Source organism: Argopecten irradians, unplaced genomic scaffold, assembly GCF_041381155.1.
Source record: "Argopecten irradians isolate NY unplaced genomic scaffold, Ai_NY scaffold_0232, whole genome shotgun sequence".
NCBI lineage: Eukaryota > Metazoa > Mollusca > Bivalvia > Pectinida > Pectinidae > Argopecten > Argopecten irradians.
Window position 1 is genome coordinate 8691 of NW_027187699.1, and position 18254 is coordinate 26944.

At 34.5% G+C, this 18254-nt stretch overlaps 1 pseudogene; it reads right to left on the reverse strand.

Moving 5' to 3' along the window:
• Nucleotides 1-362: 362 nt before the first annotated feature.
• Nucleotides 363-13691, reverse strand: LOC138312172 (alpha-(1,3)-fucosyltransferase C-like; annotated as a pseudogene).
• Between the last annotated feature and the right edge of the window lie 4563 nt (nt 13692-18254).

Consider the following 18254-nt stretch of genomic DNA (forward strand, 5'->3'; position numbering starts at 1 on the left):
GCTAGAAATCACTAACAAATCTGGGTTCCCAACTTCCATAAGACTACGGAATAATATCAGACAATTAGGAACCTTCGACACGTTTAGAGAGACTCATTACAAAATATAATCAATGATCAACGCTGACAAGTCGGATTTTTGTTTTGTGAAGACGCATGCCATTTTTTAATTAACGTACATCGTGTACAAATGATGTTTGGTGAACCAAATCTATTTCAAAATGATAATGTTTTTATTTTTATTTCTACTCATACTTTTTTTATTATTATTTTGCACCTCGTAAATTATCTATCTATTTGGTGTACATAGTCTGTCATGAAATGAACGTGACCATTATTATCGAGTGTTTTCATTTGATCTATCTAGAACAAGTCCTTGGGGTTCTCTTTACATACTGTCCGGGTTGTCTTGTCCCTTCTTTGCCATTCCCCTATATCAGCATAAACCCGTCTATATTTATACTTTATCCTTTGAATGAAGCCGACGACAAAGTTCGCAGAATGGCTTCCGATGATCTGCTTTTTCCTGATAGTGTTTTCTCCATTTCATATATTCTAAAAAATTTAGTAGCGTTCTTTGATACAGAAACAATATAGTCTTTAAGACGAGAAATAGGTTGGAATTCGGACGAGTCTATATATGATCCAGGGGAAGAAACATGGAATAATTAGCACCACCACGTGTGACGGGTATCAAAGCCACCGAAGAAACTGAAAATTTTGAAACTCTTTCTCAGTTATGTAGTCTTCACATAACTGATTTTCAAATGACAGATAAAATTTATACCAGTCGTAGCACTGTTGACCTATCGACCGAGCACACCTCTTGTCTCCACATCCTCCGTATATATCAACTGGGTCAGGCGTTTTAATATAGTCACATAGTCGTCGCGTTTGCTTGGAGTGCCACAGTGAGAAAACCATCCACGCAATCTCTCCACGTTTCTTGTCGAATAACTCGCGTAGTTTCTGTATCTCTCTTTCCCCAAGTGAGTTCACTTACTGTTTTGCATTTGAATCCTACCGTAGGTATAGAGAAAATCCGAATCTCTTCTGAAGGTGATTGTCCAATTGAATTCACGTTTCCAGCTTTCAAATTTGCACCAATTAAGCCATGGCGGCTCCAAAGAGTGGAATACCCAGATTTGTCCCCTTCTCTTCGACGGTGTGATTCTTTGACATATGGAGTGTGAAATACAACCACTTCACTGTCCTGGTACGAATGGCCCCTCAGCGGTCAGGTAACAGTTACTATCACATTCGTCGAAAATGTTCAATCCTACCCATGGTGGTCGATTGTAGTAGTGTACCCGTATTGGCCTGTCGCTGACGTTGGCTTCTCTGTAGAAGTACCTAACTGTTATAGGGTTTACAGAAACAAAATTGTGGTGATATACAGAACAGTCCAACCATTAGTGTCACGCCAAATAAAGTTACGTAGAAGAAATTGGCTGCACCATACCTACAACAAAAAAATAAGCATGGAATAAAGCCGATTAGTTTGCCATAAACAATCCGACACGTATATCACATATTAGCTCCAAATACTGTAAAACGAAGAAAAAGTGCGATTTATTCCGTTAGCAGAGATTAGCATTAGAATGGCAAAGAACGCCAAAACTACAAAGAAAGTCAAAACTATAAAGAAAAAGGGGAAAAAACCCACTGAAAAGCAATAGGGAGTATATGAAATTTTATTCGAAATTGAAACATATTATTTGGTACTGTGTAACGTATAAGGAATTCTAAGAGAGAGAAAAGCTGCTGTAAAGACCTTGTACCTAGGCCAATTTGCAGACACTGTATAATAATACTGTATCGTTTTCTATTAGTTTGCGTCAGTCCTAAGGTGGAGAGAGAACTTAGTTGTATCAGCAGCTTTGTTATTGACATAAACATTTCTTTATGTCAGCCCTGAAGCATGTCGATGACTCATATGCTAGTAACGCTTTCAATACCGTACACAAACGTTATGGGTTTGGTGGACTCGTCGCGTGTGTTGCCTGTAACCAGGTAGGATATGGTGCTTGCTCTACATCATGTTTCAATGAGCTAGTATTTTAAAGAAAATAAGGTATTCCGCAATCACAATGAGACACATAAGAATATAAAAGTCTTCCGCAGCAGCATAAACACGGTCGTATTAAGTAAAACCGCCATTAAAAGACCTTCGGTGTTGATAGGACGTTAAGTAAAAAACCAAAGTAACACCAGAACCAAACCAAATTTATGGTATTTGGAAACATGCTGGTTTTCGTGCAATGGTGAGAAGAAGATCAAAATGTGGAAAGTTTACGCACGAAGGTAAGCGGAAGACGATAAATGAAGCAGCATTGAAATAAATGTATGCTGAAAGTTGTCTTTTAATTAGTATACGCTGTTGAAAGTCCTATTTTGCGGGACATGGTCACTGACAGTCTGACACTTACGTACATGTTTGACCGATACTTGGTATTTAATTATTTAAATATATGTCCAATTAACATAAAAATTAATATTTACAATTGTCACTGTTTCTGTATTATTAACCTAAGTTCACAGGGCAGATCTGTTTATTTCCCAATAACCTGAGTGCAGAACGCGTACCGATTCAGTGCGTATGGATACATATAACATTGGCGGACTTCTTTTGACATTTCACAAAATCACGTGCCAATCCTTACAAATTACACATGTACGAAACAATCGGAGACATCCAATAAAACAGAGATATTTTTTAAACGTGTTTTTTCCTGTTTGACCTTAAATAACTGAAATATAGGAACTATTTCTTGTGATGTCATGGAGAAAAAAGGGCTGGATTAGAGCTGCTCGACGGCTTTTTTCTGAATGGCTGGTTGATTATTTTGACGGCGGATAACAACACGGTTAAATTTATATGTATCTGTACCTTTGGGTGTGAATTTTAATAGTTCTAAGAAAATATTATCGTGCTCCATTTGGGTTTGTCATCCTCATAAAATAAGCAACGAGTAAAGAGTTTTAAATAGTATCCTTTAAATAATAAACTTGTTTTGCATTTTAGTGTAATGTGCAATCCGAGTACTTCATGTCCATAATAAAACATAGTTTTTTATGGGACGGCAAATATATATATTAGCCCCCTGTCCGGTAAAGGACCGTAAGGGACTAACATGTGTTTGTTCCACTCTGTCATGGTCCTGTCTGAGTTCCTTTTCCCGTCTGGTCCGGATTGTGGTTTCCAGAAATGGTAGCATATCGGGAAGATAAAAGTTTTGGGATTGAATTTGGAGTCAAAAGGGTCCAACTACAAAAGGTCGCTGTTACGTAATAATAGATTGTTTCACAAAGGATTTTAGTTTCCGGACGATAACTTGAGACACATCAACAGAATTTGTTGAAACTTCATCAATGACAATGAAATACTTCTGAGACCCTTCTATTTCACACATTTGTAATGGCCTCCGACTACACATTCAGCTGAGTAAACGGCAGCAAATCACCATCGCTTCCGGTTTTATTAAAAAAAAAACAAAAAAATCCATGTAGTTGAGAGGTTAACAAAATGCCAGCCATGTGTATGCTACATGTATCAATTTGAGTCAATCTGATTAAAATACAGATCCTTATTATCACTGTGTTGGATAAGAGGATCTGACAACATCCCATTAGGGTCATGTCCAGGTGACCTTTAAAAATGGCCAATCAAATTGCTGCTGCCAGAATCTTGAATGTGACTTTAAGGGGACAAACGAAATTGTTTGAAAAAAAGTCATCTTGCCCAATCAGCCACAACAAACCTAATTGTTTAAGTATACTGGGACGAAAATGGCGTTGTCAATTGATGTATCAATGTAACACGTGTACAAAGGTCATTCGAACATGACCCCTTACGGGATGTTGTCAGATCCTTTATGGAACGGAGTGGTTATAAGGATTTGTATTTTAATCAAATTGAATTTGCATATATTTGACAACATGTCGTGTATGTTGATCATGATTCCACCATAAAAACTTAGGTGGCTGACATTTTGTTTACCTCTCATTATAGTATATCTCTGTCTGGGGGAAAAACTCAAGCCTACCTCACAGGGGCGAGCTCCTAACCGAAGGCCAAAAGTGAGGCGGTGTCAAGGTAGACACGAAAAAGAAGAAAGTTAGCAAAGAAAGAGAAAAAACAATATCCTAAACTTAGTCGCCTTTTGCGATCAGTTCTAAACGCCTCTAGGCTACCTGCAGGACACAACATTTGATAATTTTGTAGAGAAGCAAAAGGTACATCTCCGGTATGGTGCTACCTGAGCTGGTAAGAAGCACAGGGACTTGTAACGTAGGTTGTGAGAAAGTATGTTGTGTATACATGTGTACTAGGCCTATATACTATATAAAAGGTCCTTTTTATATAGTATATAAGCTTAGGTCTAGTACACATGTATACACAACAGACTTTCTCACAACCTACGTTACAAGTCCCTGTGGTATGAAGTAGCTCCGACAAAAAATCTGTATGGGGAGTGATTTCATTTGGATAATGAACATATAAGAACGTGAGTACAGATGAGAAGTGATGTACTGTTATCCATATATTTGTTTACTTTGAATTATTGAGACAATCTCATGATATTGACTATTTATCTACTATCGCTGCATACCTGAGTGAACACCTGTAAAAAGCGTGCATACCCGTACATATCAAGACGTGAGTACGTACACATATTGACTTTACACGTGTATAAATACCCAAATTATCTGCTTGTGTTGATTGTTTTGGATTGACATTTATCTTTTGAAATTGAATTCTACCACTGAAAATGGCAGCAGAATTATCTAAAAAGGTTAAAAGCAGTGTCGATACACTGAGCGCACTGAAGGACCCCCAAACAATCAAACATGTCGTTGGTTTACTCATGGATAATGATCTGTTTAAACAGACTTTACAAGCATCAATGGGTATTGATAGTCTGAAGACTGAGATTGAAACTTTGAAAGATCGTATGGATGACATGGAGCAATACTCCCGCCGTAATTGCCTCAAATTTCGTGGGATTCCGGAAGGTGAACGCGAGTGTACTGATGACCTTATATTGAATGCTTGTAATAACGCGCTAGGTGTAGCTGTTGTACCCGGTGATATCAGTAGGACACACAGAGTTGGACCAAAAAAATCCCGACCGACCCAGAGACATTATTGTCCGTTTCATATCGTATCGCACCCGGGCTTCAGTCTATGAGGCGAGATTCAACCTCATTAATTCTAATAAAGGTGATCAGGCTGATCAACAACCACCTAACTTTATTAAACCCCCGGCCCTCTATATTAATGAAGCGCTGACGAAACAACGGATGGATGTTTACACAAGGCCCTGTGGTTAAAAAAGAACAAACACATATCTGGTACGTGGACAATTGATGGCCGTATTGTTATTCGTGATAATCAGCAGCGTAGCAGACCCATGTACTTCTCTCCGTGATCTGCATAGCTATCCCGACCCCCCTCCAAGACGGGCCGGGCCCAGGACCCTCGATCAACGTGCCACGGCATCCAAATAAACTCTTTAACATAATCTAAACTTAAAGAATGCTACTATCATAATTTGATATTAATGTTTAGTGATGTTTGATTTATAGTCTCAAATTATATGTTTTAGAAAATTTACAAGTTATAAATGTATATAGCTAAACACAAAAGTGCCAGTATTTCTAATTTTGTTTTATTTTTGTGAGAAAATCCTAGTAATTGATAATAGTTGGTAATTACGCAGCTACACTTATAATTAGAAGTAAATTCAATGGTTCTTTGGAAATCTATGTATGCAACTATATAGCTACATGTGCAAAGTGTATTGTATCTGTTAAAAGAGCCATACATATCATAAAAGGAAATGTAATTTCTTGTGCCATTGTTCCAATTATCTGTATTCTGTATTATGTTTCTGTAATCTAGTTGTAAATCGAAATCTAACTTCTTGATCAATTATTCCACTTTATATATATATATATATCATCTATATCTATATCTTATATATGATACTAAGTTCACTTGATCAAGTCCATGTTGTTCCATATACATAAAAAAAGACATCTATAAAATATTTTAAATGGTTATAAAAATGATACTTTATTATGATTTTTACAATGGAAAGTATAAACTGGAATAATCTGCAGAAGTTAAATTTGTGTACAACTAGTTAACAGAACAATTATCATATAGATATGCAAATATTTGTTGACAAGCATTTTGTCCCCATACGTTCAGAATATATGAGTACATGACGAGTTTGACGGAACACGTACGCGTGCAGGGTCGTCGCGCGAGCCGGTTTGTCCTTTGTATGTGATTGTACACATGTGTCAGTGTTCTACATGTATGTCCACGCCCTCACGTACTCATTCACAATAGTAGCATCAAAACTGTATCTTTTGTAAGATTATTTTATTAGTTTTTTATTTTTTTCACAACTTTAAACTGCTATAAACTGATGAGTCAAATGTAGATTCTGTAATCAATTATTATAGTTTTGAAATTGCACTTTTGATTATTCCTCTGTGTACATATGCATTACACAACAGTGCATCATCTGTTGAAATCATGTTTAAATTTATTCACCATGCATGTTCACTTCTCTAATGTTATATACAACATAATCATGGCTATTATAGTTTGGACTTCCAAATATTACAGTGTATTTTCATGTATCTATAGTAAACACATGGGTATGCCGTCACGGTCGGTTTCATATAATTATACGCTAGCATTACACAAGCTATCTTACCTTCTCAAAATGGAATCGCCTGGTTTTTTGTTAGTTGCGCAGGAAATGTTACTGTGATGGCAAACGCTGACACGCGAAATTTTATTTTGGATTAATAATATCTCGTTCTCCACCTAACCATGTGGTTACTATAAGTATATAGACCGCTAATTTGATGAAAGTATATTCATTATCTCCTTGAAAAAGAAAAAAAAAAAACAACATGTAAATGAAATCTTAACTCTACCCCATACAGGTAAAAAAAAAAAACCTTTCTCATGTTAATCTTAGTTTTGTATATATTTGTTTATGTTATGTTGTTGATGGTGTATCTCCTCCCCATGACCTGTCTATTTTGCAATACCTTTTCTTCCATGTATTTCATGTACCACATAGCGCCATACTTTCTTGATACCGGTTAATGGATTGTAAAATTTCTATCAAGCTATGGGCACATGATATGCATGGAAGTTACAAATCATATCTAACATTCAAGCAATTTTATTATGATATACTTTATATTCATATTTTTTCTTTTGTTGGAAAAAATTTGGCATTCAAATTATTTCTTATAAAGTTTCTATTATTGTGTAATGATATCGAACAAAATCCCGGTCCTCTGCGCACTCTCCAAATTTCACATGTTAATGTAAGATCACTTAGAAATAAATTAGATATAATAGATAGTGAGCTGACTGAAAATGATATAATATGTCTTACTGAAACACATCTTGACCCGTTAGTTCCGGACTCTGACCTTGTTTTAGACAGTTTTAGTAGTTTTCATCGAAGGGATAGTCAGGTAGGATTTGGTGGTGGCATTATTATATACAAGAGATACTGTAATCTGTAAGCGAAGAAGAGATTTGGAGTCTAACAATATTGAAATTATTTGGTTAGAAGTTTTAGTAGATAGCCATAAGTTCTTACTAGGGTGTATATATAGACCAGAATCTAATGTAGAATACTGGCGAAAATTAGATGACATGTTTAATATTGTTTTTGATAATAATAATAATGATGTAGTTATAACTGGTGATATAAATGTTGATATGTCAAACCTTCAGCCACACTCTCATCTAGGCCGATTACTTACAAAACATAATCTAAACAGTTTTATTAAAGAACCCACTCGCATTACTCCTACTTCTTCTTCTTCTATTGACATTGTTCTATCTAACAACAATCACCTTATAAGGGATACAAATGTTCTTGCTCCGATTTGCAGTGACCATTGTCTTATTAACTTCTGTATATCATATTCAGTATATAGACAAACTGCATATAAGAAAACGATATATGAATATGATGGTGCTGATATTGATAGGATTAATGAATAATATTAGTAATATTGACTGGATATCTAGCTCACAAAATAATGATGTAAACGAATTTAATAATATTCTAGTTGAAACAATTAACACACAAATAAATGACCATGTACCACAAAAAATAGTTACAGTGCGACCGAATGATAAGCCTTGGTTTACAAACACAATTAGATTAAAAATTAGACAGAGGAACCGCATTCACAAAAAAACTATTAATTCAAACTCCCCTACTCAATGGGAAAGGTACAGATTAGTTCGAAATGAAACTATTAACCTAATTAGAGAAACAAAACAAAATTATTTCATGAAACTTGAATCATCGTTAAATAATAATAGCTTGTCTCCAGATAAATGGTGGAAAATTGCTAAATCTTTGTTAAAAATTGATAATAAGCAAACGTCTATCCCCCCTCTAAAACACAATGAGTCTTTTCTCCAACATCCTTTTGAAAAAGCGGAACACCTAAATACATACTTCTCTTCAATCTCCACTTCTTCTAATGATCTTGATCCTCTTCCCCCTCCTCCCGAGTTTCCTTTTAAGATTGACAATATTGTATTTACTGAACAGGATATCAAAGATCAGCTTTCTAATCTTAATGAAAAGAAACCTGCGGGACCTGATGGTATTGTCCCAAAATTCATAAAACTATTGACACCCTCTATTTCTATTCCTCTTACCCTTCTCTGCAATAAAACTATGGAAACCGGTTGTATTCCCTTGCCATGGAAAGCTGCTAACATTAATGCCATATACAAAGGGAAAGGTGATGTAAATGATATTTCCAACTATCGACCCATTTCTATCACCTCTTGCTTCAGTAAAATAATAGAAAAAGTAATTTTTAAGTATCTCTATAATTACCTACGTGACTGTGAAGTAATCACCAAACATCAGTCCGGCTTCATTCCCGGTGATTCAACTGTGAACCAACTTCTTTCGATATACAATAATATCACTAACTCATGAGACAAAGGAAAAGAAGTCTGGTCTGTTTTCTGTGATATAAGTAAAGCCTTTGATAGAGTGTGGCATGATGGACTATTATTTAAATTAGAATCTTATGGTTTTAAAGGCCCACTACCTTTCCGAAACAGCTTTTAATTTTTAAAATGGAAATGTAAAACGAGATCGATTATTTTATAGAGTCGCATAAGTTAGCAACTTACCGGTAATGCTACACTTATCATCGTCTTCTTAACAATTTAATTTAGATAAATAAAATGTTAATTTTCATAACGCGGGTCGTCTTATGTTTCCCGCCGTCGTGCTAAATACCGCGCGGTAGTTGATTATCACTGCAGCAAAAGGCAAAATAGCGGGATGAAACCCAACTGTTATCATATATTACGCAGGATAACTTGCATATGTTTGGTGTTGTAACCTCATCTTAGGCCATCCCTATATATTTTCTTATGATATTTATGATTTTTAGAAACCTTTAAATTTTGCTCCGGAAAGGTAGTGAGCCTTTAAAGGGAAATTATTAGGGTGGTTTAGAAATTATCTTACTGATAGGAAGCAACGTGTTTTAACTGAAGGCATTTTCTCTACATTTAAAACTGTTAACGCTGGAGTCCCTCAGGGATCTGTCTTAGGCCCTTTTTTATTTCTATTATATATTAACGACATAACTAATATTGTTACTAGTGATTGCAAATTGTTTGCAGATGACACTTCGATTAGTGAAGTAATTGATAATAACCAAATCTATGCTGCCCATACACTTTCACAAAATCTTTCGAATATAAGTACCTGGGCTCTGAAATGGGACATAAAGTTTAACCCCACAAAAAACTGAATCATTAATATTTTCAAGGAAACGAAACGTCATTCATCCCGATATATACTTTGACAATAACACGGTTCATACAGCTAGCACACATAGACATTTAGGAGTTCTACTTTCTGACGACTGTAAATGGACTCACCACATAGATTATGTATACCAGAAAGCATTTAAAAGATTAAATATTTTAAAAACATTAAAAAAAAGAGTGTCACGTAAAACTCTTTTAAACATTTATAAAAGTTATATTTTACCTATTTTAGAATATGCTGATGTTTTATGGGATAACTGTACTGAACAATGTAAACTAGAAGCCGCTAGGATTATAACGGGATTGCGCAGAGGTACCTCCCATGATATACTTTATAAAGAACTAGCTTGGGAATCTCTTTCTGATCGGCGTCAAAAACACAAACTTATTCTTATGTTTAAGATACTCCGTGGATTTGCTCCACAGCATTTGATTGAAATTGTACAACCATTTTTTATATCAGCCTGAAAATGAGAGATATCCACTAAGGATGACAAGATATTTTAATATTCCTATGTGCAGAACTGCAAGTTACTATACTAGTTTTTTTTCCAAGTACCTTTAGAGAATTTAATTCTTTCGCTTTAAACTTTGACTTATCGAATGTTAATACTGTTGCACAATTTAAAACACTCCTTTTTAACATTAATAAAATGGAACCTGATATAACAAATACCTTTATAAACAAAGGTTCTCGAATTATAAATATTACTCTGTGCCAGCTCAGAAATTCCTCTAGCAATCTAAATTCTGACCTATTTCGCGATCATTTGAGAGATTCTCCAATTTGTTCTTGTGGCCTTGGTAATGAAACAGCCGAACACTATCTTTTTCATATGTCCTTTATTTAATGAACAAAGATCATCACTCAGAACCAAAATACATAACTCTAATATCCCCCACTCGCATTTTAACGCAAAAACTCTACTGCATGGCTGTGACAATTGTGATGAAGAAAAAAATACATATTTATTGCAATGCATATCAGAATATATATCTGAAACTAAATTTTTTTTTTAGATTTTTCTACTATGATAGGTTGGGGAGATACACTAATAATAATATTCATTCATAATGTAATGTTAAAATGTTGTAAAATATTGTTGTTGATAATTGTACTATACCGGATTTGTTTGGAGATGGCTAAAATAGGCTTTGCCTGTTGCCAAATCCATTTGCATATTATTTGCAATAAAATTTGTTGAAATGAAAAATGAAGCAAAAGTTTTTAGCTTTACCTTTAATACTACAATTATCATCTTCTGAACAATAGATAAAATGCTAATTTTCATAACACGGGTCGTATCACCAGTATGTTTCCGCCGTCGTCCTAATTACCATGCACTCGTTGAATATTACTGCACCAGACGGCAAAACAGCGAAATGACTCTTCACTGTTACATGTAACATAAATTACGCAGGGAAACTTACATTTGTGTATATAGTGTTGTAAGCTCATCTTAGGCAATCGATATTATTTAAGGCAATCCATATGTATTCAGGGTAACCGATATGTATTTAAGGCAATCCATATGTATTCAGGGTAACCGATGTGTATTTAAGGCAATCCATATGTATTCAGGGTAACCGATGTGTATTTAAGGCAATCCATATGTATTCAGGGTAACCGATGTGTATTTAAGGCAATCCATATGTATTCAGGGTAACCGATGTGTATTTAAGGCAATCCATATGTATTCAGGGTAACCGATGTGTATTTAAGGCAATCCATATGTATTCAGGGTAACCGATATGTATTTAAGGCAATCCATATGTATTCAGGGTAACCGATATGTTTTAAGGCAATCCATACACATGTATGTATTTAAGGAGACCGATATCTTTAAAGGCAACCGATATGTATTTTCTAATGTTATAATTGGTTTAAAGAACATTTTAATTTGTGTTTCGGAAAGGTAGTGGGCCTTTTAACGTTAATTAAAAATAATTTAAATTAAATCTAGATTAGCTATGTTCACTTACAAAAATTGTAGCCTTCACCACTTAAGTTCATTTAGCCTGTTACATTGTAGGTCACCCTAAGTGAAAGTCAGCCAAACCAATATATACAATATAGTTATAATTACTAATTGACCTGAATTGATTTTAGGTTATTAGCAATGACCAGGGTTATAAAATCATGTGTTAACAGTGTACATCTTTATGTTATGTAAAAAACAAGCAATGGAAAATGATAGCCTAACATTACAAAGCAAGAAAGTGATCAAAGAGTGACGAGGGTAGTTTAAAATGATGCAGAGGATATTGATCGAACCCGAGATCAAATAATGGAAAGGATAACGATGGAAGCTAAAATCAAAGATTGGCAGATGTCGATGAAACTGTAATCAAGATTTGCGAGATAATTGGTGGACATTCTGATCATGGATTGGCGAGGATGTTGCTCGAACTGAATTAATCAAAGGAAAATGGAAAAGGAAATGTACGGTAAAATATTGGCGATGATATTGACGACGGAAACTGAAAACAGATTGGCGAGGACATTGATGGAAACTGAGGTCGCAAAATAATAAGGATAAAGATGAATGAATGAAAGAAAAAATATAATGAAGTTATTACCTGCGGATTTCGTAGGATTTTTGTATTGCTTCAATTGGTGTTGCCGACATATTTTCCGTATTTATATTCTCCGCAGAGGAATCTCAGCACACGTCGAGTAGATCAATGAGATCACTGTTGATGTAGGCTACAGTATGATTATCGGATTGTTCAGCTAAATACATGTACAACGGTAGCAATCAAAATGATGATTAAATGTACATATTCATACATACTACTAAACGGACATCCTATTGATATCCTATACGTGGACTCCCGTTCAGCCACAACACGATCGAGAAACACTCTACTGATCTTCTGGGGTTATAAAAAATTCATATATTACACACACAGTAGTAGCATTCTTCCAGTGTAATAGGCTAGTAATGAAACAAGTACCTGAAACATTGGAAATTTTCAGTCTGCCGTCTAAACATAATGTGCTCTATGTAGAATGACTGTGGTATCACATCTTTCAAATCTCCGGAAAGGTATTCACTAGCTTGTTGGCGTTCTCTATGTCTTAATGCTCCGACTATAGGCCGAAATCTGACTCAGTATCGATCCGGTTGATGCACTAACGTGATATTCTCCCCGCAGCCGAATCGATAGAAATTGGTTTGATATAGAGTGACATTACATATTCACAGAATATTTACCGATATTCCTGCCAGCTGACCCGTATTAGCTTTACATATATAACATATCATCTTCCTCTTGTGTTTATGTAAACTTGTGAAATACGGAGATCAGTTTACCTAGAACGAATATACGTACCCGGCCTGCTATACCTTTCGGCCGGGTACGAATTGGTCCCTATGTGTCGTAGTGGAGCACTGCCTCCGAAAATCACTCGGGCACAGTTTTCTATACTTTTTTGTAGGTTTCCAATTATTTTATGCGTATACATGCATTTACATATCATTTTTGTCCAAAACAAACATAACTAGCATTCTTAATATCTACCGTACTGCACACAAGACGTCAGATTCACAATTTGTGGACTTGCCGTATAAATTCCCTTCAGAAAGCCCTTCATATATATTATGTAAAAAAATAATGCCTCGATGAGAATTTGATATTTTATATGGTTCAGTTTTATTGCCTAGTAGGTAAGCAATATCAAATAAAGTACGATAAAATGCAAACAAACGTTTTATAATGGTTTGCGTAATCATAATTTTGCTTCATTAGCAGTAATAGGCACCAATTGTAGCTCTAAAGACGACACCATATTCTGTCTAAAAGTCTTTTGAGCTACAATATTGCAGCTACAGTTTACCCAATTCATTCATTTCCTTTACTATTATGCCATTTTTGTCTTGAATTATTTTATTGCAAACTTGTTTTATTGCCAAAAATGAGGAACTAAAGATTAATTGAGTCCTGTTCAATTATATATGAATAAGATAGACTCATTGTACGAATACCATGGGTAATATAAGAATACATCCTCGACTATATGGACAAAGGTTCTCTGATCAACATGTTACCGAATACACTTCGCTAGTCACGGGTATTCAGTACGATAATCTTAGCGAAGTTGATCTTTCTGTTTCCGCCATGAGATGACCACACAATATCCGATTTATGACATAATCTTCAACTAAGTAAAGGTGGACATTACTTCTTCGATAGCCTAGAAATCACTATTGATAAGTTTCACAGTCCAGTTATTGTCAAACTAAGTATTATCGTATGCAACTCAAAAAGCGCCCTGCGCATGTAAAAATAAAATAAAAGGTGCTTATTAAGACGAAATCATTGCAAACCTATACAATTTTGATAGTTTTGGTCTTATGCCCGGGCAATTAAAATGAGGCCTAAAAAGGGGGAGGGCGCTTACAGGGACATGTGCGCTTTTTAGGTCGAATACGCCATGTATAATGCAGGTGGCGTACAGTACTGGATGTATGCATTACATAAAATTAGATAGGGTAGTATCTTACACAAATTACAATCCACAATATCATTAGTAATGATATCGTATATGACATTCTGAATAATTTTATGGTGGCGGGAAAGGACTTGATACATGTAACGATTGTCTTTGTCTTCGCGAACGAATAAACTTCTTACATTGTATTTCAAACAAATTCATAATTATTGACACCACGTTTAGGGTGACTAAACAAAATATTTTGTCAATATTTATGCATTTATTTGTCAGGTGGCTGCATATTTTGTAATAAACTATTACCAGTAACAGGGGTTAATCTAGGTTTTGGGGGAAACTACGACGTACCACACGAGAATTGACGTTTATGAGATTATTACTATAGGACGATACGATAAATAAGACGAGGTTAATACCGCACGTTTCTCGTACAGTAACTGTCCGTCCTGCCATAATAACAAGCCTTCATTGTGTTTGAAGCTGGGCAGTGACCAGTGGAATGAAATAAGTCTTTAATTAACATGGTTAGTGTATGAAATGTACCAAATTACCAAAAAATATTCTTATGATTTTCTTTTCATCCATCTGGTCATTTTGCTTGCTAGCACTAGATCGATGTATGAGCATTCTATCACATGTAAACTGACAAAACTAGCACTGAGCAAAGAAAAATGACCGGAACTACCGAGGCGGATGTTTTACTTCCGCTTCCTTCTTCTGTTGGTTTATCATTTGACAATAAATAATTACAATAAACCTTCACCAGCCTCAAATGCAGAGAAGATAAATTAAAATAATTTGTAAAATTAATCATATTAATGAGAAAATCTACGTAGAAAAAATGCCACTGATTTCAAATAATATATGATATATACTAATGTAACAATGCTGAAATGTCCAAGAATTTTTTTGATTTAAAATATTGGTTTTATTGTTTTAATTTTTTCCGTTAAAAACACGGATTCAAAAACCAAATAAAAGTGCTTTTTTTGTGAAACTCGTCAAGGATATTTGTGTCATTTAAAGGAAAATGAAATATGAAAAACATTTCCCTTCTATCAACCTCGTCACTTCCGTATGTCCAAATTGCTACTATTCATAAAGTTCTTAAGGTTTTTAACCAAATTTGGTCACATACATATTTTGGGAAAGAGAACAGACTTGATATAGAGGGAGAGAGCAATTCAATGAGTGGTGGAGGCATTGTATTGCTACTAGCCAAACTAGTCTGAATCTCCTTGAGGGAGTGGAATGGAGAAACTTTTTTGCTGACCTCTGGGTCAGGAGAGGCGAGATCAAGTAATGGGAAGAAAGGCGATTCCTTTAGTAGTGATACTTGAACTAAATTGGTATGATCTAATACAGTATCGTCCTTAGGAATAGGGGAGTTGTTCCTCTTTAACAAACTAATGATTTATCATATCTATTTCAATATCCAAGTGAGTGATACAGACCCTCCGGACCCCTTGTTATAAGTTTGATCAGTTTAGTGAAACTCGCGACAGAATAAACCGAATGTTGACAATGATTTTATAAAATTAGCTGAATTACTTCAACGGCGGCTTAACCTTGAGATGTCAAACTAAACATCCCTGCTTGTTGTGGACATTTCAAACCTTTACAAGTGTGTGAAGCTGATGTTAATCCGCCAAAGAATGGAGTCTCTCGAGTGCTGGCAAACTCCAGGCAGACTTACGGACGACAGACAGACAGGGAAGAATACATTTTTGGCTTCACAATTAGTTAAAGGATTAAAAAAGAGAAATCGACAACATTGAACTAGAACGTGAATTAAGTCATAACTTTTCTCTTTGTTTTTAATGTACTCTATTACTTCACTTTTCGTGACTTTCCTTCATTTTTAAACACGGATAATATGATATATAATTATATTGTATATAAACATTTTGTTTTTTGTGTGTATGGTGAGTTGTGATGTTACTGGTGCCTTCCATACACGACCAAAAGGGTTGGGTAGGTTACATACTAATATTCATTTTAGTACTGTTGGTCATGGACATTTTAACATCAAAGAGAGCTGACAGATTTATTGAAAACGTTAGCAAAGGTATTGGATGGACCTCCATAGAGAGATATGTAAATATAAAGAAATTACTGCTCTTACACAAAGAAACGTTTACATTAAGAAATGTTTTGAAAAGATTTTATACCTATTTGATGAGTGGAGAAAGTAATTGGGGCATTGTATGCTATATTATGAGAGTGATAAATACATACCAGCTGACTTGTGTAATTACTGAGAACATTCCTTAATACAAGTATTTTTCCGTTCTCGTTCACAATGGATAAATTAGTTAAGAATTCAATAATGTCGAAAGAAAACAATGCGGCAAGTTTTACATCGATCTTCTACTTTTGTATTTTGTTAACCTGTAGCTATCGCAGTAATACTCGTGATAAATTATGCTGTTCCATTGCACGTATCAATGATAGTGTTATTATGTTAAATAAAGACTCAGCTATTGAATATTTTAATTGGGGGTCCGTTGAGTATGATTTAAATGATATAGATATGGACAAATTCGACAAGTTTTAACATTACCAGCTTTTGAAAAAATGTCAAAAGTATATTATCAATAGCTAGTGACAAACCTTCTGTCGAAAGATATTTAATATCCCAATGAATTGTATTATAATAAATAATAGTTTTTTCTTCATTATTTTGTAAATATATATGATGCAAAACTTAAATATTTCTCTCTTTACATGTAACATATGCATCCACTATTTGCGCGAATTTAGCGTGCATGGTATGATTTAAATGTTTATGTAATTTATTCTGCTATGAAATCTTTGTATTTTTGGAGGAAATAGAGAGAATAATAATTGACAATCTTTCAATATTGGAGATTTAATGTTTAGTGCTGTTTTTATTATTTGTCTGTTTTTTAATCTTATTACAATCATCTGACTCATTATTTATAGATAGAATTATGCACATGGAATGATCTTGTTTTGTACCTGTTGTTGGATGGTAGATCTGACCGAACCACAGAACTAGTAAAGATACTCTGAATATTGGTATGGCATCCCATTTTTCGTGGAAAAAGTGCTTTTAAGAATATCATGTTGTCTGTTTTTGTCTATAATGGCCCTGCAGGTAGGGCGTTAGAATTGTACCTACTGCCCCCGATTTGCATGATGATCGTAAAAGGCGACTAAATTTGACCTTGTATGAAAGGCCGTTCATGTAAGAATTTAAACACACTTTTAACGCGTTGAAACTTACTTTTAACACGTTTACATTTAACTTTTAGCCAAAACATTTTCTAAGTTTAACGCGTTAAGCATTTTTTAAGTTTAATACGTTGGAAAACATTCGTTTGAATGATCATTTTTTGTCCTTTTATGTCGATGGTGTATAAATAATTACAATTATAACGTTGCATTTTATGTTCTTGAATCTAGAGTTTCATAACGAATCAGAAATTTAAAAAAAATGAATTTATGACTAGGGAAATCCGTTATCAACGATGGACAATGCATGCCATTAAATAATAAACATGTACAACAATATTTAGCACATATTGGGTAATTGCGAAGATTGATAAAACACACTTCATAAAATTAATTCTAAAAATCATCATGCAATATATGCATGATGAAAACTGAAAACATGAATTTTGAAAAAAAGAAAAAAATGAAAACATGAATTTTGAAATATATAGCCGTTCTAATCGTCGAAGTCATGTACAGTATATATGTAGATAATGACTATTATGTATATTTAACTAATATCTATTTCACAACAACACAGTCCCGATAACAGATAAGATGCATACGTTAAACCAAATAATATACTTACACGAATGTGTCAAAGACAAATTATTAAGATTTGATACGCAAAACTTTCCTTGAACCATCTTCAGCTACGATAATTTTCCTAGTTCTAAGTTTATTGATACATGTAAAG